Here is a 26,227-nt window from a genome sequence, read left to right on the forward strand (position 1 = left end):
AGTGAGTGGGTAATCTTGACCTTTTGCGCTGGTTTCTTGGCTTTATACATTTTCCATCCCAAGATCAGGCCTATCGTTGAGCCAGAGCTGTTTGATTATGACATTAACTATAGGTAGGCTTGATGCATTACCAGCTTTCCTGTGTTCTCTGCCTCTGCTGATTTTCCTCGTGGTGGTACTTTAATAATGGGTTGGGGACTAGCCTTGTAAGAGTCTTTATAAGCATTTCTTAACACATATCTTGGCTTTTTACCCTGTCCTGTTAAGTTATCCCTTGACTCCCTGAGTACAACATTTTTAATCCTAGCCCCACAGCCCTCCTTCACTCCTTGCCTCCTTACCCCTTGTATTTGCCTCCTCTCCGTTAACAGATTGTGAGAAGCTGGCCTGGTATTTGATGTGCACTTATGTAAGTGGGCACCTTGCACCAGTCCAGACAACACTTATGGTGATTTAAGAGGTCTTAGACAACCTTGAAAAACTCTCTGAGTGGTAGCTGTGGAGAGCAGCCTTCATGTTTAGTCCAGAAAGAGTGTAAAGCTGCTTGTTTTACCCGAATACAATCTTATAGTATTGATTAAGTGAAAAGGAACCCACAGAGTATATATAAAAATAGGTATTTATTATATAATACTCTCTAACACATAGAAATACCTCCTACCCAGAGATATGCACAATGCACACAATACTTCAGCAAAGAAACACAGTGAATAGCACGAAATACACAGTGGTCCCAGGGGTACAAAACCATATACTAAGAAAGTGGAATAAGAACCACAACTTGAGTCAAGACAGTGTCAAGAGGACGTAGAAGTGCTAGGACCCCAAGGTACTACCCAAGGTGAGTAGATAGGGACCCCACGGAGAGCTTGTGCCATGTGGGAACACAACCCTGTGCTCCGTACAACTCTACTTGTGAGTCACTGTTGGATTTTTAAAGATTAAGGACCCTTCCCAGTGGACCCTGAAAATACCCCATGGAAGACAGAAGGTTGGAGAGACACCCCGCTCATGGATACCCTAGTACCCACGTTACCTACACCAGGGAAGCCGTGTGCATACATGTAAAGTGGTGTCAGAAACCGCTATCGAACCCAATGGAGGACTTCAGGAAAGTGCCACTGCTGGAAGAGGAGAAAGTGTCTGGTGGAATCTGAAGATGGATTCTTGATGAGAGGTAGCTACAAGCAGAGGGTTACAGAGTCTATGTTGCTCAGGAGTGACCAGGAGACTTGGAAGACGAATGTCCTCTGATGTCAGGGGTTGCAGGATGAATGACCGTGACCTTGACTCTGTAGCTATGAGGACCAGGCAATACTGAGGAAGACCAGGAGCCCTGCTCAAGCGGTCCCACGAAGGATGTCGAGTGCTGAGGGGTCGGTGTGTGGCATGAGCACCAACAAGACTTGGTAAAGGCAAGCAATGCAGGAATCAAAGAAGGAGCAGCGTCGGGACCAGCAAGGTTTAGTGGACTCACCAAAGGTAGGGGATTCAGGGCAGGCCAGAGCAAACAGGGGACTCCAAGAGAAGCAAAGGGGACCCTCAAATGGACCTACAGGCTTGGAGGCACAGGAGCTGTGAGAGGACCTCAAGCAGCTCACCAAAAGATGCAGGCCACAATGCACACGACGTGGTGTGGCTGAAGATTCTGGCCACAGGAAATGTTCATGGTTGGTGCTACTTGGAGCCCGAAGATCTTCTTGGAAAGAATTCAACAGGCCTTTGCAACTGCAAGTTAATGCAGTACACAGTGGTTTGGTTATTGCAACCCCCATGAGGAATACTGACCTCAAATTTGGCGAGAGGGTAGAGCAGGCCTTGAAGGCTGTGGAAGATTATCACCTGCTTTGCAGAGCTGTTCAGAGTCCAGAGGAGCTCAGGGTCAGCAGATCGGTTGGATTAGTTGCGGTGCCTGCAAATTCAGGGGAGTGATTCCTTTACTCCAAAGGAGATTTCTTCAAGTGTCTTTGATGCTTCACAGGCCTTAGAACGTTCCTGTATGATGCACAGGCACAGACAACACAGCAGACTGGAAGGGAGAGGAAGTCAGGCCCAAACGAAGCCAAGAGAACCCAGACAGTCGAAGTGCAGTGGTGTCATCTTAATCTTAACCCACGATGAATCTAGGGATCTGCACCTAAGTAAGCCCTTAAGTACCCTTGAGAAAAGGTTGGGAAGATTCAGGGGACCCTCCTAGGGGAGTGTCGGGACAGGAGGGAGGTTACTCCCATGTCCTTTGTCCAGTTTCGCACCAGAGTGGGAGTCAACGGCTCCCAGAACTGGTTTGAACTGGGCTATGCATGGGGACACCAAATGTGTCCCTCATGCAGACTGAGTGGTGCTGGCAAGCTCACCCACCCCATCCCAATACACTAAATCCTGTCTGGGAGGTGGTCACATCTCCCTGTGACAGGATGCCTTTGTTCTGCCTTCCCTGTTCAAGCTTGGCTCAGCAGTAGGAGGAAAGAAATGTGTCTCTGGTCGGCAGCAACCATTTTGTGCTGTCCAAGTCAAGAAGGCTGGTACCGGGAACACTGAGAGCCTAAGGGAGGGTTCTTCCAGTGCATGGTATCATACCTCCCACACCGTGTACGATGTGGGGGTATGAGTCCAACGTGTTTGATACCATACATGATAGAATTCATTGCAGCTGTTTTCGAGATGGGCATCTCGTAATTATATATAGTATATGGCTGCTTCACTGTCAACTAAGGAGAATGGAGTCCATAGACTGCAAGGCTGTCCTGCTCATGCAGGGGCACCCACTCACTTAGAACCAAGCACCCTGCCTTCAGGATTGCAAAGGCCTGCTAGAGGGCTGACGTATAGGTTTTAAGTGCAGTGACCCTAGATATAGTAAACCTATATCATTAGTAAGTGGTGCTAGCTCCAACTTACACAGGCCGCAATGGCAGGCCTGTAGTTTAATTTTGAATGGTCTCTCATGAATGCCATAATACCTGCTTCAGCCCTTGGGAAACCTCTGGGGTACCTCTGTCCTGGGTACCTTAGTGCCATATACTAGGTACTAATAAGGGTCCCCCAGTATCCAATCTGGGAGGTGCCTAAGTACTAAACACAACAGTTTAGGGAGAAAGCAGATAGACTGGGGTCCTGATTAGCAGGGTCCCAGTCAAATGCAACTTAGCACCAAGCAAAAAGTGAACCATAGAAGTAGATCCTACTTTCCTACTCAGATCCTGACAGCAGCACTCCGCCCTCTGTGGAGCTCGAGTGTGGCCCTCAACAGGTGCTCTGCCTTGAACTTGAGATCAAGTGCATCCGCTGTGGCTGCCTTGGATATGCCGTGTTTGGTGTTTAATGGAGCTATATAGATTCTCCAAAGTCAGGTACGTACTGGCAAAAGTTTGTAAAAATGTCTTCTCTTTTTTCTGGGCATTTTACGATTAAACTTTAAGAGGTGTGCACCTCAAGTGCTGAGTGCTCCTGTGACCTGCCGCTAGCCGGCCGCCATTTTCCCCATTCTCTTAATCAACTCTATTTTTGATAGTTTGCCTTTGTATATATTTTTGATTATTTTTTTTTTTAAAATACGTTTACGTAGGTGAAGTTTTGTCGTTTGATGTCTAATTTATGGGGTTTCTTTCACCCAAAATAATGTTAATTAAAAGAAATGAAAAAAAAGTCCAGCAGAAACCTACAAACTAGGAAGGCAATGAATCAATTGTCTGTTACGTTTATGTTGATTATCTGCTTTGATGTTGTTTATCATCTTTTAGTGTTTTCAGTGCTATGGTTTTCTTTCACTTGATGTATTATTATTGGTCATTAGAAGTTGCAATGGGTTTTATCAATGTATCATTAGAACAACGTCAACAAAATTATTTGGAACTCAAAGGTAGTTAGAAAACATGGAGGGTTTATAACTGCATACCTACTGTTCATTTATAGCTGCAAATGACTCCATTTAAGCATGGCAGCTACCCATAAAAGAACAGCTGTCGTTCACCAATGTTTATATTAGTGCTTATTTCTCTGCTATGAATGGGTAAATTATGCAGTAGTAATTATCATGCAAGGAGCTGAGAGTGACGGGAGCAAGGTGGGGTATTCCTGGTAACTCTGTGAGGAGTCCCACACCTGTGAGTTTGTGGGCGTTAGCAAACCATGTTTATGAATTGTTAAAAAGTGTAAAATTACATTCAAGCAGATTTATAAATCTCCACTTGTACCGTTATAGTTTTAGTGTGATTTGGAATGAGTCAGCATAGTAATAGGCCTCATATGTATTGTTTCCAGTACAAATAATCTATCCATCCATGGGCAGACATTTCAAATCTCCACATTACATTTTATACCCTGACTTTGTGTTTCTCCAGACCGCTCACTAATAACATATAATTCATACAAATACCCAGATATGTGACGGGAAACGGCATTTACTTCACATGCGCTACAACACATGCGATTACTACACAGTTGTTACAATGACTGTGTTGTTACAACGCAAGCCATTACATCGCAAGACGTTTCTACGAATTTCTGTAGTGGGCGCACTAAACTAAGGTATAGTATTTACTATTCCAACACCTTCCCTACTGTTGCACACGCTGGAGTTGGAATAGTAAAATATACTATTCCTAAGTACAGCGCGCCCCCTACAGCAAGACGTAGAAATGACTTATGATGTAATGGTTTGCGTTGTAACAACGCGGTCGCTGTAACAACCACATTGTAATTGCATGCGTTGTAGCACCTGTGATGTAACATCACATATTCATACGTGATGCCTACACCTTACAACCCCCATTGTCCTATTTAACATTTCCTGTACATTGATTTACACACTTGCATGGTTTATTGTGACCCCATGTGTGATAAAGCATACTGACACCCTAAACTGGATTGAGTAGTTCTATAAAATAATTACATTAAAAAAGCAATTGCTATTAGTGAATTACTTATGCACTCAGATACATCTTGCATTCTTACAGTGCATGCACATCTCTTACATAGGGGGTGAACAAAGTATAAAACCTGCCTCCAAGTCATAGGGACATATTTACAAGTCCCTAACGGCACCGGACGTCATGTTTTCTGTAAAGATGCCCCTTACCACAGCAGTCCGCGGCGAAAGCTGCGAGATGGTTGTTGTATTGGGCATTCCACCGCAACACCCATTGCTTATTGACGTCTTCCCATATTTACAAGGATGGGGCAGCGCCAAACTTAAGACCAGGGAATACCTTGTCTTAGGATGGTGATACAAGAAGAAATTCATAATTTCTCCTCGTATATTGCTCTTTCTATGTGACTGCATTCTGCAGCACACAAAGAAAGAGTAAATCACCTTTCAAGATGGTTAATGGGCAGGAAGGTGTCCCTTCCTGCACATAAACAATCGTCACTGCAGTGCAGACACCCTTACAGCTTGACGCATGGGTGCCTGCGCCGGCGCTAGGTATATTTATTAGCATGAGCAAAAGAGGAAATGGCGGGGTGTGCCGTGTTTTTGTAAATATGGTGCATTCCTGCATTTAAAAAATGTCAGAGCGAGGCATTACCAATTTTGAAGTAACACAGCGGTCCGACATTTTGTTAATATCCCCCATAGTTTCTCTAAAGTACTTGTGAAGTGATAAGCTGGGTGTCTTTTTTTCTTCCATTTCATTGGCATCTTGGTGTTTGGCTCCAGAAGGCTTCTGGACAGTGTGGTACTTGCACAAAAATAGAGCTTATGGTCTTTTAAATCTGATCTTTGTTTTGAGCCTAGCTGGATGTTAAAATAAGAAAGCCCCTTCCCTGTCTGAATGTTGCTTCACCAAACGGTTGTTGCTGAAGTGTGTGTCCATGTTGGAAAATGACATCAGGACAAATTCAGCAAGTTTGCCTGGGTCGGTCGCATCCTAGAGCCAGCCCAGAAATATCTTGCAGACCAGGGCAAGAAGAAGAGACACTGATGGCGAGGGAGAAATTGATGTAAAGCAAAACTTCAAGATAGCGATGCGTTAGTGTGAGAGGGAGAGAGACTTGGAAGGCAAGTGAGAAACTCAAAGACTGCAAGAAAGACATAGAATCCAAGTGAGCAAGATTTACTTTTCCATACACGTAGAGGAAGTGAGGCAGGATAAAGATGTCATATTAGAGGCGCATTAGAGATGGGCAAAGACAAGAGGATGGGTGTCAGATTGTGAGAGGATAGGTGAGGGTAAGAGTAACTGATGGCAACTGATGGCAGAAGACAACAAAAAAGAGGAGTAGATGGTAAGTGATAGAAGCAGATAGAGAACAAATGAGGCTGATGAGTGACCGACATACATGTTGTAAGGCTAAAATCACAAGTGCAAAGTGTAGGATAAATGAACTGAGAGAGAGAGAAGGCATCTTTACCGAGAGAGATATTTGAGAGATGACTTTTGAATGGGAAATTGAGTAAGAAGAAGATACATAGGACCAGTGATAACTTGGATAAAGAGGTATTCTGGCATGGGATATTAGTTCTCCAAATTATAAGTTGCCCAGTGTTTCCACACCGCAATTTCTTGGTGTGGGAACACTTTGTCCAATTTTACCAGGCAGAAACTCCCATCTGTAAAATTGCATGAGGCTCAGGTTGAAAACGCAGCCCGGCCCTTGCCTCCAGTGCAATCCTCTCTTATGCCATCAGGGGGAGTACAGAATTCTCCACCATACCCAGCACAGACTACTTTGTCTTATGATCCCCCCTACCTCCTGCTCCCATCTGCTCACTGTAGCCAAAATGGGGGCATTTTATTTGGATTTGGGCCAGGTAATTTAGGGGCTTATTTACAAGCCCCTTGCGCCGCCGTTGTGTCACTTTTAATATGGGAAAACGTGATGTACCTTGTAAATAAGACCCTTAGTATCTACTTGTTATTCCCCATTTGGGGACAAACGTATCAGACGAACTAGAATACTATGAGGGGATATCAGCTGGTAATGTTATATAGAATGAATAGGAAGAGCGGTATATAGGAAAGCATATGCTTAGATGAAAAGAGATTCATGAATGGGGAGAGAAACAGAGAGAAGAATAGATGCTTCAATGAGAAGAGAAGTAGAGCAAAAAAACAGATTACTATGAGTGGATTTCAGCTAGGAATGTTATAAGGAATGAATGGGAAGAGCGGTATAGAGCAAAGCATATGCTTGGATGAGAAGAGATTAATGAATGGGGAGAGAAACAGAGTGAAGAATAGAGGCTTTAATGAGAAGAGAAGTAGAGCAAAAAAACAGATTATTATGAGTGGATTTCAGCTGAGAATGTTATAAGGAATGAATGGGAAGAGAGGTATAGAGGAAAGCATATGCTTGGATGAGAAGAGAATCATGAATGGCAAGAGAAACAGAGAGAAGAGTGGAGGCTTGAATGAGAAGAGAAGTAGAGCAAAAAAGGAGCATAAATGTGAAAAGAGGCATGACTGGGAAGTGAGATGCACAGAGTAAAGTAGGTATAACTGGAAAGAAAGAAATGGATTGGTGTATAGAAGAAAACAAAAGCTTAAATGAGAAGCGATCCCTGAATGAGAAGAGACACACTTAAGAACAAAAGCATATCTAAGAAGAGAGTCATAGAGAACAAAAGAGGCTTAAATGGGAGATGAATAAATGTGCTAATTACTTTCCGGTAGTTTTCTTTACTCTGATTATCTTTTCTTTTCCCAGTCCTTACTACATGATATGTTCTCACCTTCCCTCAGGCACCACGTGACAAAGCAAACGATTCCCAAGCCTTTCATTGTGTCCACACCTCCACCCCTCAAGCATCACACCTTACCTGGAGCTAAAACAGGAGACGGATCATTAAGCTTCCTGTCATACCAAAGCAATAAATCAAGGACACGGTAATCGGAGACAGGGCAGAATGTAATTTCTGTTACGAGGAAAAATGTTGGGAGTAATAAAGATTTCTTTTAAGTGATCAACGCATTATCTCCTCAATCTTATCTGTCCAAGCCATTACTACATGAGGCTATGCCAAACAAGGAAGCACAACTGATTTCAAGAAAGAAACTACATGACTCCAAAGTAATGTAACACATCTATTTAATCAAAGAAATATAGCATTGCATAAGGAGGCCAAGTTCAGAAAAGGAACTTTTCGAACGTCAGATCCAATATCTAATCATTTCTGATTGATCAAATCCAAACAATAATTCTTTGAAGCAATTGAAGGGACTGCCAAGGTTGTGGCACAGAAATATCTTGAATGGGGGCCTGTTGGACTGGGCCCTTTCTGAAAAGTTATCACCAAACATTTTTTTCCTTCACCCTCTTCTTTTCAGGTTTTCAGGTCTCTGTGCACTTTACCACTAGCAACCAGTGGTAAAGTGCTTGTGCTCGCTCCTCTAAACATGGTAGAATTGGCTTGCACCCAATTGGCATATTTAATTGTAAATCCCTAGTAAAGTGGAACTACCTGTGCCCAGGGCCTGTGAATTAAATGCTACTAGTGGGCCTGCAGCATTGTTTGTGCCACCCACTTAAGTAACCCTTTAAGCATGTCTCAGGCCTGCCATCGTAGCCTGTGTGTGTAGTTTTAAACTGCCATTTCGACCTTGCAAAGTAAACATTGTGCTAGGCCCATGCTTTCCTTTTTAGATCTCGCCTACACCGCAAATGCGCTGTGATTGCGAGGGGTGTTATTTACAATACAGGGCTTGACGCCTTCCTTTGCTTACCACTCATTGGCTCCCTAGTCATTCTTCTTTAGTGCCTCCTGATTGACCAGTGCACACCATGGGTCACTTCCTGTTTCAAATCTGATGCATGGACAAAGTACAGGTTAATGTCCTTCCGCTGCTCCTGCTGTCATTGAGGCCCTATTTCTTTACCTCGTGTCTTTCTACTTCATGTTGTTTCTTTTTGTTTACGTATCGTGTCAGCTTCCGGCATTTGTCATTTTTTTCTGTGGAGTATTTTATTTTTAGTGAGCATGTTTATTTGCTTTGGTGTTATTTTATATTGTTTATGATCAGCATGCTCTCAACAGTTACCCAAATTCTCTACGTAGGTTATGGGATAGTCATGTGCGGAACAAAGAACTTGCCTCAGCTGTTCTAGCTTAACATGTTAGCCTGCGACCAAACAGACTATGCGTTTGCCCTGTCATTATGTGCGAACGTTATTTCTCATTTTGTGTTTCACAGACAGAGACAAAGTGCTGTCATATACAGGTGCACACTTTTTCCCCTAAAGGCTTTCCTATTTATCAATGCATGAACATTTTGTATAGCACCAGAATTCTGCTTTTTGTCTGCTTTAGAAAGAAGAATTCTGGTGCCAGTCCAAAATAAATATATTTAACCGATAAAGAGAAATGGGGGGTCATGTTGCTCCATTATGCGTTCACTTTTTCATGATTTGAAAACAAAGAATGCCCTTGAAGGAAAATGTGTGCATGTTTATATGAGAGCACTTTGTCTCTGTCCGTGAAACACAACATGAGAAATAAAATGTGCACATGATTACAACGGGCATGCATGCAATCTGTTTGGTCGAAGTTTACAGTTTGAGCTAGACCAGCTGAGGCCATTCACTAATTCCATAACCCACAGTATTTCTAGAAGAAATTATTGTGTAACATGCTGGTCACAATCTTTGTAAAGTGTCTCAGTGGGTTTTGCTTCATCTGCAAACAGATGCTTCTAATCTAGAAGGTTCAAGTCTTGAGAGGATGTGGCGTAGCCACCAGACCTGCCGCCTTTCGAGCTGAAGAACTGGGCTCGAGTCTCTGCATGAGCTCAACATCATGTGATTCTGGGCAAATCACTTAATCTCCCCATAACTACAGAAAAAATGAATCTGTAATGTAACTGGTGCTCAAGTAAAGCACTCCAATATCTTTGGGTTGTGTTCGCGCTATATAAAACTGCAAAAATGTTACAGTCCATACAGGTTTTAATTCACACTGTCATTATTTTAAGGTTGATGTAATTGGTACTGTTGTGCAGTAGTAAACCATTATTATTGAGCGCCAAAACCCAATGCCTTTAATAATTTTGTGGTAGAGAAATGTTGAGTGTATGTTTGTTTACTTGCCCCCCTAAACTTGCTGTGTCCAGGAGCTGAATGTCAACATTCAGACACATGCAGGAGCACCCAACTACATTCAAAGAGTGCATCCTGTGTGCGTCCTGTGTGGAGCAGGTGGATGGGAAGCTCTCCTGCCCCCTACAGTTCCACAGCAGGAAATTCCTCACATCATGGACAAGGCTTAATTTTCTGTCTGAGATGTGTCTTGTCTGTGAGCAGGGGCAGGGGGCTGGGTAACCGGATTCTGGAGCCAACAGAATTATTTCCTGATTTTTTTCTGTTCTCCTCTTGCCTGGTCTTTTCATGCCTCACCTTGCAGACATCTTAAGCGCCTGGTTGCAATAAGACTTGTTGTTTTCTTACAGTGGGCTTAGATCATGTCATAGGCTTTTTCTTAAAAATTCCTCTTAAGCCATACTACTCAGGACTGAGGTGCAGTACAACATCTCTACAATCTATTGACAAAGCCAATAAATTACAAAGGTGAGACCGTTTGGCTTTGGCAATGCGTGTTAATATATAGAAGTCGTCCCTAGGGTGGGCCCTGGATAGCCCAGAGACAGGGTGCAGTGTATTTAAAAAGTTAGACTTGTACTTTCAAGTTTTAGATTTCCAGGTAATGAAAAACTCTTAAATTTGTTTTTCACTACTGCAAGACCTCAGTTTCCCACAGGATTGTATTGTATTGTTGTACTGTATTTGTAAAGTGCAACTATCTCCTCGCGGGAGTATCTTGGCATTGTGCAGAAATAGATGGGCGGTACAGGATGGTCCGAAACTGCCTAGGAGAGTAATGAAGGATTATATAAGTGAGAAGCATAGAGAGTCTGGAGCTCCCAAAATCCAGGTTTTTAAAGATTTCCTGAAACAGGCTTCAGATTGGATGAGACTAAGATGGCTGGGAAGTATATTCCATGCTTTTGCCCGGAGGACAATTACTGATCTACCTCTTTTAGTTTTATATTTGAACGGTCAAGGTTTTAAAATATTAGCTGAGGATGATCTAAGAGGGAGTGTGGTGACATAGGGCATGAATCTAGATCTTAGATACACAGGTCCTGAGGTCCTGGAAGCTCTCAAATTGATGACAAGTGTATTCAATAGCACTCTTTTGTGAATGGGTAGCCAATGCAACCCTTTTAAATCTGCAGATGCTCAGGAGTGACGTCGCAGATTAAGTACCAGCCAAGCTGCTGAGTGTTGAATGGTCTGAACTTTTTTTAGGATTGCTTCGTTGGCACCTGCGTAGAGGCTATTGCAGTAGTCTAACCTAGAGGCTATTAGGGCTGCTGCAACAGAACAAAAGAGGCTTAAAGAGGCTTAAATGGGAGATGAATAAATGTGCTAATTACTTTCCGGTAGTTTTCTTAACTCTGATTATCTTTTCTTTTCCCAGTCCTTACTACATGATATGTTCTCACCTTCCCTCAGGCACCACATGACAAAGCAAACGATTCCCAAGCCTTTCATTGTGTCCACACCTCCACCCCTCAAGCATCACACCTTACCTGGAGCTAAAACAGGAGACGGATCATTAAGCTTCCTGTCATACCAAAGCAATAAATCAAGGACACGGTAATCGGAGACAGGGCAGAATGTAATTTCTGTTACGAGGAAAAATGTTGGGAGTAATAAAGATTTCTTTTAAGTGATCAACGCATTATCTCCTCAATCTTATCTGTCCAAGCCATTACTACATGAGGCAATGCCAAACAAGGAAGCACAACTGATTTCAAGAAAGAAACTACATGACTCCAAAGTAATGTAACACATCTATTTAATCAAAGAAATATAGCATTGCATTAGGAGGGCAAGTTCAGAAGAGGAACTTTTCGAACGTCATATCCAATATCTAATCATTTCTGATTGATCAAATCCAAACAATAATTCTTTGAAGCAATTGAAGGGACTGCCAAAGTTGTGGCACAGAAATATCTTGAATGGGGGCCTGTTGGACTTGGCCCTTTCTGAAAAGTTATCACCAAACATTTTTTTCCTTCACCCTTTTGTTTTCAGGTTTTCAGGTCTCTGTGCACTTTACCACTAGCAACCAGTGGTAAAGTGCTTGTGCTCGCTCCTCTAAACATGGTAGAATTGACTTGCACCCAATTGGCATATTTAATTGTAAATCCCTAGTAAAGTGGAACTACCTGTGCCCAGGGCCTGTGAATTGAATGCTACTAGTGGGCCTGCAGCATTGTTTGTGCCACCCACTTACGTAACCCTTTAAGCATGTCTCAGGCCTGCCATCGTAGCCTTTGTGTGTAGCTTTAAACTGCCATTTCGACCTTGCAAAGTAAACATTGTGCTAGGCCCATGCTTTCCTTTTTAGATCTCGCCTACACCGCAAATGCGCTGTGATTGCGAGGGGTGTTATTTACAATACAGGGCTTGACGCCTTCCTTTGCTTACCACTCATTGGCTCCCTAGTCATTCTTCTTTAGTGCCTCCTGATTGACCACTGCACACCATGGGTCACTTCCTGTTTCAAATCTGATGCATGGACAAAGTACAGGTTAATGTCCTTCCGCTGCTCCTGCTGTCATTGAGGCCCTATTTCTTTTACCTCCTGTCTTTCTACTTCATGTTGTTTCTTTTTGCTTACGTATCGTGTCAGCTTCCGGCATTTGTCATTTTTTTCTGTGGAGTATTTTATTTTTAGTGAGCATGTTTATTTGCTTTGGTGTTATTTTATATTGTTTATGATCAGCATGCTCTCAACAGTTACCCAAATTCTCTACGTAGGTTATGGGATAGTCATGTGCGGAACAAAGAACTTGCCTCAGCTGTTATAGCTTAACGCGTTAGCCTGCCACCAAACAGACTATGCGCGTGCCCTGTCATTATGTGCGAACGTTATTTCTCATTTTGTGTTTCACAGACAGAGACAAAGTGCTGTCATATAAACGTGCACACTTTTCCCCCCAAAGGCTCTCTTACTTATCAATACATGAACATTTTGTACTAGCACCAGAATTCTGCTTTTTGTCCGCTTTAGAAAGAATTCTGGTGCCAGTACAAAATAAATATATTTGTAAAACAGATAAAAAGAAAGGGGGGGTCATGTTGCTCCATTATGCGTTCACTTTTCATTTTTTGATAACAAAGAATGCCCTTGAGGGAAAATGTGTGCATGTTTATATGAGAGCACTTTGTCTCTGTCCGTGAAACACAACATGAGAAATAAAATGTGCACATGATTACAACGGGCATGCATTCAATCTGTTTGGTCGAAGTTTACAGTTTGAGCTAGACCAGCTGAGGCCATTCACTAATTCCATAACCTACAGTATTTCTAGAAGAAATTATTGTGTAAGATGCTGGTCACAATCTTTGTAAAGTGTCTCAGTGGGTTTTGCTTCATCTGCAAACAGATGCTTCTAACCTAGAAGGTTCAAGTCTTGAGAGGATGTGGAGTAGCCACCAGACCTGCCGCCTTTCGAGCTGAAGAACTGGGCTCGAGTCTCTGCATGAGCTCAACATCATGTGATTCTGGGCAAATCACTTAATCTCCCCATTACTACAAAAAAATGAATCTGTAATGTAACTGGTGCTCAAGTAAAGCACTCCAATATCTTTGGGTTGAGTTCGCGCTATCTAAAACTGCAAAAATGTTACAGTCCATACAGGTTTTAATTCTCACTGTCATTATTTTAAGGTTGATGTAATTGGTACTGTTGTGCAGTAGTAAACCATTATTATTGAGCGCCAAAACCCAATGCCTTTAATAATTTTGTGGTAGAGAAATGTTGAGTGTATGTTTGTTTACTTGCCCCCCTAAACTTGCTGTGTCCTGGAGCTGAATGTCAACATTCAGACACATGCAGGAGCACCCAACTACATTCAAAGAGTGCATCCTGTGTGCGTCCTGTGTGGAGCAGTAGCTTTGCAGGTGGATGGGATGCTCTCCTGCCCCCTACAGTTCCACAGCAGGAAATTCCTCACATCATGGACAAGGCTTAATGTTTTGTCTGAGATGTGTCTTGTCTGTGAGCAGGGGCAGGGGGCTGGGTAACCGGATTCTGGAGCCCACAGAATTATTTCCTGATTTTTTTCTGTTCTCCTCTTGCCTGGTCTTTTCATGCCTCACCTTGCAGACATCTTAAGCGCCTGGTTGCAATAAGACTTGTTGTTTTCTTACAGTGGGCTTAGTTCATGTCATAGGCTTTTTCTTAAAAATTCCTCTTAAGCCATACTACTCAGGACTGAGGTGCAGTACAACATCTCTACAATCTATTGACAAAGCCAATAAATTACAAAGGTGAGACCATTTGGCTTTGGCAATGCGTGTTAATATATAGAAGTCATCCCTAGGGTGGGCCCTGGATAGCCCAGAGACAGGGTGCAGTGTATTTAGAAAGTTAGACTTGTACTTTCAAGTTTTAGATTTCCAGGTACTGAAAAACTCTTACATTTGTTTTTCACTACTGCAAGACCTCAGTTTCCCACAGGATTGTATTGTATTGTTGTACTGTATTTGTAAAGTGCAACTATCTCCTCGCGGGAGTATCTTGGCATTGTGCAGAAATAGATGGGCGGTACAGGTTGGTCCGAAACTGCCTAGGAGAGTAATGAAGGATTATATAAGTGAGAAGCATAGAGAGTCTGGAGCTCCCAAAATCCAGGTTTTTAAAGATTTCCTGAAACAGGCTTCAGATTGGATGAGACTAAGATGGCTGGGAAGTATATTCCATGCTTTTGCCCGGAGGACAATTACTGATCTACCTCTTTTAGTTTTATATTTGAACGGTCAAGGTTTTAAAATATTAGCTGAGGAGGATCTAAGAGGGAGTATGGTGACATAGGGCATGGATCTAGATCTTAGATACACAGGTCCTGAGGCCGTGGAAGCTCTCAAATTGATGACAAGTGTCTTCAATAGCACTCTTTTGTGAATGGGTAGCCAATGCAACCCTTTTAAATCTGCAGATGCTCAGGAGTGACGTCGCAGATTAAGTACCAGTCAAGCTGCTGAGTGTTGAATGGTCTGAACTTTTTTTAAGATTGCTTCGTTGGCACCTGCGTAGAGGCTATTGCAGTAGTCTAACCTAGAGGCTATTAGGGCTGCTGCAACAGTTTTCCTTGCTGTGGCTGGGAGGTCAACATTTTTCAGGGATTTGATCAACTAAAAACACTTTCCAGCCACGGATAGTGCTTGTGGACGGAAGGATAGGGTAGAATGAAATTTTACCCCAAGGTTATTTACTACCTCCACCACATTGGGTGGTGGGGCGGGGGGAATGGGTGTATTTAGCGGCCACCAGCGACTGGGGGTGAAGGTGTTGGCTTTGCCTAGGAGCATGATTTCAGTTTTTTTCTGAATTACATTTCTGGTGATTCTGTGTCATCCAGCGAAAAACCTCTGTGAGACAATGTTGGAAGGTTTCTTCAGCCTTGATTGAATGTTTATCTAGTGTTAGAATCAGCTGAGAATCATCTGCATAAGAGATAGTTTCGATGTTGAATGATATCAATTGTATAAGTGGGGCCATGTAGATGTTAAACAGTACTGGGCTTCATATAGAACCTTGTGGGACACCTATATGCAGTGGTTTCATGACTGACTGGTTGTGCCCCAACGTGGTTATTTGCTGATGGCCTGTCAAGAATGATTTGAACCAGGCCAAAACCAGATGGGAGATGCCACATGCATTGAGGCGATGTAACAAGATCTCATGGGAGATGGTGTCAAATGCAGCTGATAGATCTAACAAAATCAGTACTGCATTTTTCCTTTCATCCAGGGCAAATCTAAGTATGTAGAAGTGCTGATTTTGTGGAGTGTAATGGCCTAAAACCTGATTGAACCGGAGATAGTGTGTTAGTTATTTCCAAAAAGGTCATAAGTTGACTGTTGACTATTTTTTCAGTAAGTTAGCTGAGACATCTATAGTAGGGAAATAGACCAGAGGTTAGAAAGCATGGTGGGGTCAGATAGTTGTTTCTTCTGGAGGGGCTTGACTACCGCAATTTTCCAGTCTGGGGGTACCTCTGCTAATGAAAGCGATTAATTAAATTACGCTATTAATGAATGGGTTCACAGTGTCAATAATGGCATAAAGGATTTTCGGAGGGTAGGGGTCAGAGGGGGATATTGATTTGCAGGAGAGGATAGCTTAGCGAGATTGTTCCATGTCAATCATTTCAAATGAGTGTACATAGTGCGCCTTATTCTGGACTTCAGAGGCTGGTTTGGCGGTGGGGGAAGGTATCCCCCTAAAATCAGTGTGAATGTTTTGGTGAATTTTCTGTTAAAAAAAGTCAGCCATCTGATTACAGAATGACTGCAAGGGCGAAATTTCTCGTTCGAGTGCTTTAGGGCGTGTGAAAGATTTCACTATCTTAAAAATCGTTTTTTGTTCAGAGTCAGCTGAGACAAGCACTTTGGAGTAATATATTTTCTTTTCTAGTCTAACTGGGAAAGATCTTCTGATTTATAGTTTCTTCGCCACCAGCACTCAAGCTGCCTACATTGGATGAGTAGATCTATCAATTTTTGTGTGAACCAAGGAAAGGAGGTTTTAATGATATGGGTATTCATTTTTAAATTGACTGGGGGGTCTAGAGAATTACAGAGTAGGGTTGTCCAAGAGGTAAAACGTTGTGAGCCCCTAGCAGGGTCTCCTGTCGCCTTGCGTCTAAGGTCTAGAGCTATACTATTAAGGACAGGGTTGGCTAGCATTTTGCTCCATTTCCACACCGTAGTGGGAGGGCCGCTGGAACGGCTCCGTATGATGTTGGTAGACTTGTGTTTTGTCTCAAATGGGATAAATCAGTGCTCCGTCCAAGACATAGGTAGTGTTGAATTGATTTTATGGGTGTGGTAATTGGAACATATTCCATCCAGGGTGTGTCCCGCATTATGAGTGGGGGAGCATAACAGCTGTTCTAGACCTAGGGTGGTAAGTGTGTCTACGAAGTTTGTAACTCCTGATTCGTTTTTGCATTTTTGGTGTAGGTTAAGGTCCCCAAGGAGGGTGAACTTGGAGTACCTGAGGCTTAGGGAGCCAAGGGCATCACCCAGTGAGTCCAGAAATTAGGTGCTTGAGCCTGCCAGGCGATAGACTAGGGCTCCAGTGAAGAAGGTAGATCCATCAATCTGAAAACAGAAACCTAAGATTTCTGCCCCTTTTAGATCAGTGATCTCGAAGGAGGAGCATTGAAGCGTATTGCAGAAGAGGATTCCAAGCCCACCTCCCCGTGAATACAATCTATCTTGTCTATTACATTTAATAAGCTGCAGCATCCAATTGATACCAGGTCAAGTTTAATGTCTTAAGAATTGTAAATAAGAACCCTCTTTAATGGTAAAGTTGGATTATTAATCACAATTCTGAAAATGTCACTTCTAGAAAGTTGTATTTTCTTGCCCTAACACTTTGTTGTCTGCAGCATGATCTTGAGTCACATGATTAGGGATTGCTGGCAGTTTGTCTTTGTGTATTGCTCCTTGACAATGAGACAAAGGGTAGATAGGTGTTGGCAGAAACAGCTGTTCTGAGTTAACAAGGGGGGGAGCCGTCACCTACCTCACATGCCCATCACAAAGACTCTGCCTAAGCACTCTCACAAAGGGCTTGTCACTAGGCTATTCTGACCCCAGGAAAGCGGGGTCAAGCACAGAGAGGAGGGAGATGTCTGACAGTTCAAGGGAGGTGGAACCCCCAGAAGTGTTTCCCACTTCAAATGAAGCACCTAAATATTGGACCCCAGGCACCAACTCTTCAGTACAATCTGGACCTTGAATACCTAGCCAGGAAAAAAGACAAATGTGATGCTGAAAGGACTACCACTCTGCTGGGCTGCTGCTCTGAAGGACTGCTGCCCTGCTGTGCCAACCTGCTGCCCTCTTGCCTGGGCAAGAAGACTGGACCTGCATCTTTTGAACCCAGAATCCAAAAGTCACTCCAATGGCTAGTCGGCTGGCTCCTGACTAAAGCCTCAGGGATAAAAAGCTCCAACAACCTTGAGCTTGAGCACCTGGACTCTGCCATCTGTGAGTCCTACCCTACCAAGTGGTTCTACCCTAGCCCTAGACTCTTGGTTGTGCTCTTCCAGTCCATCTATGGATCCAGCAGAAATGACATATCTCCTCTGCTGCACGGTGCAAACGCAAGCAGAACCGACTCATTGCCTCTACTGTGATGATTCTCTCAGTGTGAGGACTCAGCATCACCCTGAGTGTGAAGCTTCAAGCTACACAGGCACTCGCATCACAAATTTCAAGTTGATGGCAGCCTCGACGACGACACAGGTTCTCACATTGTAGTCTCGCAGCTCTTCAGTACCGACGCATCACCTCGACTGCGCAACGCATCTTCGATGCCAGACTTAGCATCGCAAAGCCTTGTTGATGGGATCCTCAATGACAATGCAGGACCTCGCATCGCAGCTTCACTGCTCCTCTGAACCAATGCATCACCTCGGCAGCGCGATGCATCCTTGATGTGGGACCTTGCAATGCTCCACAACCAAGATATAAGGTACGCACTATAGTGGTTGGTCTGAACTTGTGACTTTGTCGCGGTCCGCACAACCAGATAGACACAGTTGGTGCTTTGTACTTTTTGACGCTATAGTTACTGAAATCTTTAAACCTGCATATCCCTGGTTCTACTGATTGGATTGAATTTTAGTTGTTTTGGTCTGGTTTTATTTATTAAAATGTGCTCTTTTTTTCTAAGTTGGTGTGGGATTTTTCTAGTGTTGTGTTTTCACTTTATTACGTTTGGAAGTGCTGAATACATTATTTACACATTGCCTCCAAGTTAAGCCTGACTGCTCTATGCCAAGCTACCAGAGGCTTGACCTCGGGCTACTTTGAGGTTTGCTGTGCATCACCCTTACAAGGATTGTGATTGCTGCTTGAGTAGGGTTTCACCCCTCAACCAGTAACCCAATTTCAAACAGTAACACTCCTTTTTCTTACCTACAAGCAGCCATTCCACAAGTGGAACATCCATAAACAGTCCAGGCAAAAGAAAAACCTTGAGAGGCATAATCAACAGAGACCAGTGAATTAAACAACGGTCTCACAAACGAGCTACAGGCCCTTTTTACACAGGACAAAATTGAAAAAGAGGTTTTATTGCTGCCCACTGAACTCTTAGAGAAGATACTGCCATGCATAGATCAAAACAGCTGTGGAGAAATTTAGGACTCACCATTGTCTCCCAAGTACAGAGATTTAAAGGTTTTTCTGTAAACCAGGAAGAAAAAGAAGCTCAAGGGTTGAATTTGGGTCATAGTGGGGTCTACTCTATACTGCTGCTGCAAGAGGGGAAAAGAGGAAGTGACAGAAATAGATCTTGACAGGACACCTAAGAAAGAACAGGATTCTGGAGCAGACAAGAGCGCTAGTATCTATTTTAGCGCCTGAGCCATTTTTCTTAGCTGGAGAAAGCACTTCATCAGGGGCTAGAATGAGGATATCAGAATCAGTTCTACCCTTTACCGGCAAAGATGGGTCAATAGTCAAATCACTGGAGATCTGTGCATCTACTCACCATAACCCCACCTCTGGAAGCCAGGGGAGGAAACATGAAGAAGTGTGCTGTTGGTGCTGGTAAATAGGGCTACTTATAGTCACCAGAATCTCTTGTATCCTTCGAGACTAGAAGAGCTTGGTTGAAATTATGATGAAGTGAAAACCCTACTCAATTCATCTGCTCTTAATAATTACCAAAAGCCTGCCAGCTGTCAAAAACAGGAATTGTAATTCTTGAGGCGCACTGCTCTGCTCGGGCCAGGCTGCGACTTCCAGAATGACCGGACTTTTGAAAAGTGCCCGTACGCCACCACAGAGAGCCCAGCTGACTGCCATACTTACTATGGAGACGGTCAGGTCTTGAACAAATATATAAACATTGGTCCGTTAGATTTTCATATTTTAGCCCAACAGCTAAAAATGATATTTTAATTCTGGAGGAACACACAACAATCTCCTCTGAACACGGATGAATTATCAGAGAGGCCTGCTCACCAAAATACTCATTTAAAGCTGCCTGGGAACCACATAATCACCTCTCAATGGGCGATGCAGAACGTAATGCGCTGGTAAAGAACATTTCCCAGTCAGGCTCTCGGCACACGATGCCGTTTGCAGGAAACTTGATGGTTCCAGGGAATGAGGGGGCTTGGACGGGAGACTACAGGAAGAAGAAATATGGGTGGGGATTCTTTTAGTCACGTGGTGTTTGGAAGAAGGCGAGACCTCCCCGCGTGATAAGTACTTGGACGAGGTAAGCTTGAGGTGGTTATGAGAAGAGGTGTATACAGTGCTTTATATGGAAACAAATAAGTGTAGGTACTCATTAAAATGAGCTAGAGTTGTAGTGAGTGGGCGGGGCTGGGCGGAGCTAGGGGCGGGGATAAGGGCAAGACATAATGATAATTAACAACTTCCATAATAGTTGCAGCACACACCAAAACACATGATAAATGTGTTTATATAAACAAAGCAGGTTAACTCATTATACAAAATGAAAGAAATATGCGATAATATGTTAACTTTTCCTTTTTTTGCAATAGTTGCACCTTCTTAATGCCATACTGTTAATTGATGATGTTTGTCACAATACTATATATTTTTGAGCATGTGAGTAGGAAGAAACTGAAAATAACCCCACATCAAACCAAAGCTCTTATGGCAACTAGCAAATGCAGCAAATCATCATGACCCTCCCCAGAAGATATCTCTTGTCTCTTCCATCGATCTACCCAGTCATCCTTTTATCCTACCATTTACCTGCTGATGTCCACCATTTACCCTTTACATTCTGTTGTCTATTCAGTTTTTCATCCATCATTCAGTTTTTCACCATTCTGTCTGTCCACCCTTCATATCCAAACCTAACCATCCTTCCTTAAACCTATCCATTCATCCTTTCACTCATCCATCTCTTTATCCACCCTTTCACTCATCCATCAATCCTTTTTCTCATCTATCCATCAACCCTTTCACTCCTTTATACCATCCACTCAATACCTCCTTTCACTCATCCATCATCCACCCTTTCATCCATCCTCCCTCACTTCCATTCATCCATCCATCCATCCAATCTTTCACTTACACATCCATCATCCGCCCTTTTATCCAATCATCCACCCTCTTTCACCCATACATCCATTCACTCATCCATCCATTCACTCATCCATCCATCAATACATCCACCCTAGCTCACTCATCCAACTCACTCACTCACCCACCAACATTCCCTACTACGTTATTCATGAACATTTGTCACCATAGACATGTACACACAACGTGCCACCCATTTTCTTTAAAATACCTCCTGAGCATGCCTTGATTCTCTCTCTCTCTCGCGCGTTTTTCTTAAAAAAAACAGTCATACAAATGCAGGCACACTGGGTAATTGAGGCATTTTTTTTTTAGGAAGGTGGGTTTCTCAGTGCAGAACGCTGCTAGATTAGCACTCTAAGAGCCTCTTCCATCGCATTGTCTCGGCATTAACCCTCTGATCCAGAGAAAGTACAGGAAGTGTGGGAATCCGCCGCCCTTGCCACTGCTAAAATGTTTATGTTTAAAGTACTTTTCACTACCTGAAGTGCTGCGCTTTGAAAATCACACGTGCACACTAGCAGGTAAAATGAATCGCCACCCTGCTTTGTCTAGCACAGCGTGACCGTGAGCACCTCACATTATTCAAGTGAGCCCTGCCGATTGGCTCAGCAGGGGCTTAGATGGGGGCTACAGAAGTGGCGCCTTGGCTGACAGAAACGTCCCCACCTTCTCATTCGCACTCTCAGCCAGTGACCTCCCTTTTCATGAGTACCGGTACTCTCCTCTGGCAGAAGAGAAGTGCCGTACTCAGAGTGACAAATCTAAGAAGTGCCGGTACTCCGTACCGGTGAGTACTGGCCCATTTAAAGCACTGGGTGTATACAGTATACAAAAAAACGGACGCCATTCATGACTGGGAAGAGAAACGCAGAGAAAAGGAGCCTCCTGCATAGATACGGTATCTATGCAGGAATGAGAATAGAGGCAACAAGAAAACAGGCATTAACTGGAAGAGACGCACAGATGAGGAGGGATGCATGAATGGGATGGCAAGAGGAATGAGACGTGTCACTGGAAAGAGAGGCACCGAGAACACAGAATAACAGGCATTGACACCAAGAAAGACATAAGTAGGAAATGAGTCATGGATGTAAGGAGCCATTAAATAGGAAGGGAGTCATTGCCAAAAAGCGGAGAAACACAGGTGGTAGGCGAGACTCACATATGATGTTGATACGATTTTTATTCATAGCACAACCGTAATAATTTAAAAAAGTTCCTTGGCCCTGGACAAGCAAGTAGAAATAGTATGCAAGGAAATTAGATTACTATTAATAGAGGTGAGTGTGTTAAAAAGTCTTAAAGGTATATATTGATATAAAGAGTAAAAGCCATATTTATCTAAGGTTGCGTCGCTTTTGCACCACACAACAGGGTGCAAAAGTGGCAACACTTGAGATGCAATTTGTCAATCCACGCAAGGCCACCTTGTGTTGTCCTGAGTGACATTATTGGCTCTGGACAGCAAGCAAAGTAGAAAAGTATGCAAGGAAATTAGGGGCCTTATTTATGAGGCCTTGCGACAGTTTTGCGCTTCCGTTGCATCACTTTTTGTGACGCATCAGCAGCGTAAAACATGCCTCCTGGTGCGCCCTATTTACAGAGTGATGCATCTAAGCAAATATGTCACTTTGTAATTCCCTGCGTTACATTATACCTGCGTCAGGTATAATGTATGCAGGGTGGGCGTTCCCACGTAAGTAAGCCTCATAGAAGTGATGCAGTGAAATCTACGAGATTTCACTGCGCCACTTCTAGGGTGCAAATGCGTCAAAATTTTACGTCTGCTTCACAGCAGGCGTAAGACTGAAGCAGGCCCTGTCACATGGGGCTTGTCCCATGTGAAAGGACACACTCCAGCAATGCGTCACTTTTTGGCCTACAGATACGTCAGAAATACAGACGTCTGTAACTCCTTGCGACATGATGTGTCATACAGTAAATATGACGCATCTATCATGTCTTAAGGAGGGCGCACTGAGAAGTGACGCAACGCTGCATTCACGCAGCGATGTGTCACTTTTCATAAACGAGGCCCTAAATTTATATTAATAGAGGAGAATGTGTTAAAAAGTGTTAAAGGTATATATTGATATAAAGAGTAAAAGCCATGTTTATCGAAGGTTGTGTCGCTTTTGCACCAAACAACAGGGTTTAAAAGCGACAACCCTTGAGATGCAATTTGTCAATCCACGCAAGGCCACCTTGTGTTGCCCTGAGTGACATTATATATCCAAAGTAACACAATAAAGCGCAAATCACTGCGCTGCGTTATTCTGCCCCGGGGAGGCGTTCCACAGATTTTGACACATTTCCAGATTTACCATAAGTGGTGGACCTGAAAATGCACCAAAAATGCTGCACCTGTCTAAGTGAGGCATAACAATGAGAAATATGTTTATTTCTCCTGGTTTTTCCTCTTTCTCTGTGTACTGCATTCTGCAGCACACATAGAAAGAGGAAAATGACTCCGGGGATTATTTTTGTTCAGGAAGGTGCACCTACCTGAACAAAAACAATCCTGCACCCTTGCACCATGGTGCAAGAGTGCCTGGTTGGCGCTGGGCGTCATTCAGAGCCAGCCCTGGAAAAAGGCAGGGATGAGCCGTACTATGTTAAGTACAGCACATTCCTGCCTTTTCCCTATCGTGCAGCACAGCGGCTTACTGTGCTGCGTGATATAATGACAAAGATGGAACTAAGGGGCATATTACCAAGGGCCATTATCGCCGCTTTAGCGGGACTTTTTCCCGCTAATGCGGCGATAATTTTATCGCCCTATTACCAAGCTGTCGCTAACACCACTTAGCGACAGCTTGTAGGCGATAGCGGGCATTTAGGGGCCCACTTTGCATGTCAGCGCTATATATCGCTAATGACATGCAAAGTGGGCGTGCCAAGATGTTAGCGACTCAAAACAGTCGCTAACATCGATATCTCCTTTTACCTTCAAAGGCGAAGTTTTGGAAATATTCGCGCTAAGCGCGAATATCTCCAAAAGCTAACACCTGCCCAGAGCAGTTCTTTGCTATGTTATCCAATGGGAGTTGGATAACATGGCTAAGAGCATTGTCACGATAATGTGTGAATATCGCTGTATTTCCAGCGATATTCACGCATTTCGAATGATTTTTATCGTTTCTGAGATAAACCTTGATGATAGCAAGGTATCTCAGCGATAAAAATCGTCGTAGCGCGGCGATAAAATTATTCCCGCTAACCCTGCTTAGCGATAAATATCGCTATTGCTAGGTAATATGCCCCTAAATACCATACAGTTGTCGTGAAAGGGTCTTTTAGGGCCACTGTCAATCTGGGTTAACCCAGTGCTTTAAATGGGCCGGTACTCACCGGTACTGAGTACCGGCACTTCTGAATTTTCGGGCCCTCAGTACCGGCACTTCTCATAAGCCAAGGGAGAGTACCGGTACCCTAATAGTTGGCACTGCAGGCTCCTGTTGTTTATCTCCTCCAACACAGGTTAGATGCCGCTCTGTCTCTCAGGAACTCGTACGGGCGCCATTCCTCCTGCAGTCCCTGCTGGAGATTTCAGCAGCGTCCATGTGAATGTCCCCAGACTGCAGGGGTCTAAGAGGGTTTGCTGTGCGTCACGCTGTGCTTAACAGTGCAGGTGTTTATCTTTCCAAGGTGGATAATTGGCTTAAGTGAACCCACAGCAAAACTCAGGCTGCAGAGCCAGTACTTTGCATTACTTTAACTAGAACTGAACATGCAAATAAGGAAGGTTCCTTTAAGATCCTGGCAATTGTTTAAAATGTATTGAAACACCTGTTTTGCGATCCATCAGGTGTGAGGGCAGTTAAACGCATTAATCGTTAAGAAGGGCAGCAGCCAGGGAGGGAGGTGAAAGTGTGGGAGTTCATCAGAAGATTCTTCGGAGCATATGCCTTAAAGAAATATAAGGAGTGACAGGGAGGGTGAGAGATGCAATGGTGAGTTAATTCATTTTTTTAAACAAACAGAACACCCAGCGCATAAGCCTCAGCTTGCTCCCCAATGCTTTTAGATCCTCTTTGCAGCAGGTTTGTGGAATCAAAGGGGCATATTACCAACCAATAGAGATAATTTTTGTCTCTAACTTGTTTAGAGACAAACATTATCGCCGCAAATCGGCGATTTTTATCGCAGATAAACCTTGCTATTAGCAAGGTTTATCGCAAATGCGATAAAAAACGGCCGCAATGCATGAATATCGCTGAAAACTCCGCGATATTCATGCATTATCGAGCAAATGCTCTTAGCCATGTTATCCACCTCCCATTGGATAACATGGCTAAGAACTGCTCCTGGGCAGGTGTTAGCTTTTGGAGATATTCGCGCTTAGCGCGAATATCTCCAAAAGTTGGTAATAGGAGATAGCGATGTTAGCGACTGTTTCCAGTCGCTAACATCTTGGCACGCCCACTTTGCATGTCATTAGTGATAAATATCACTGACCTGCAAAGCGGGGCCCAAGATGGTCACTATCTCCTATTAGCTGTCGCTAACTGGTGTTAGCGACAGCTTGGTAATAGGGAGATCATTTTATCTCCGCTTTCTTGGCTTTTAAAGCCAAAAAAGCGGAGATAAAGCCCTTGATAATATGCCCCAAAGTGTGCAGGCTTTCATAACGAATTTAATAAGAAAAACATGCCAGCTGCAGCCAAGGAACATTTTTGTAAAGTCTTAAATCTGGTGCATTTCTTGACTTTAATTTTCCAGACAGCAAATTTAGGGGATGAGTACAGCATGTAGTGGAGAACAGGAGACGTGTGTGTGTGTGTGTGTGCCTGTTTTCTGTGAGAGAAAAGGGAGAGAATCAGGACACTCAGTAGATTTTAGAGGGAATGTGTAGAATGCTTGTGTACGTGTGCTTGTTTTTGTGTATGTGTGCGTGTGTATTGTGCCAAACACCAACAAATAACTGTATGGCATTAAGAAGCAGCAAATATTACAAAACATGGAACTGTTCACATATCATCCAATTTGGGTTTCATTTTGTGTAATGAGTTAACCTGTTTTGTTTATATAAACACATTTCTCATGTGTTTTTCATAGTTGCTGCAATTGATATAGAAGCCATTATGTATTATCATATGTAGCCATAAGCCCCGCCCCTAGCCCCGC

Source organism: Lissotriton helveticus, chromosome 5_1 (assembly GCF_964261635.1).
Source record: "Lissotriton helveticus chromosome 5_1, aLisHel1.1, whole genome shotgun sequence".
NCBI classification, from domain to species: domain Eukaryota; kingdom Metazoa; phylum Chordata; class Amphibia; order Caudata; family Salamandridae; genus Lissotriton; species Lissotriton helveticus.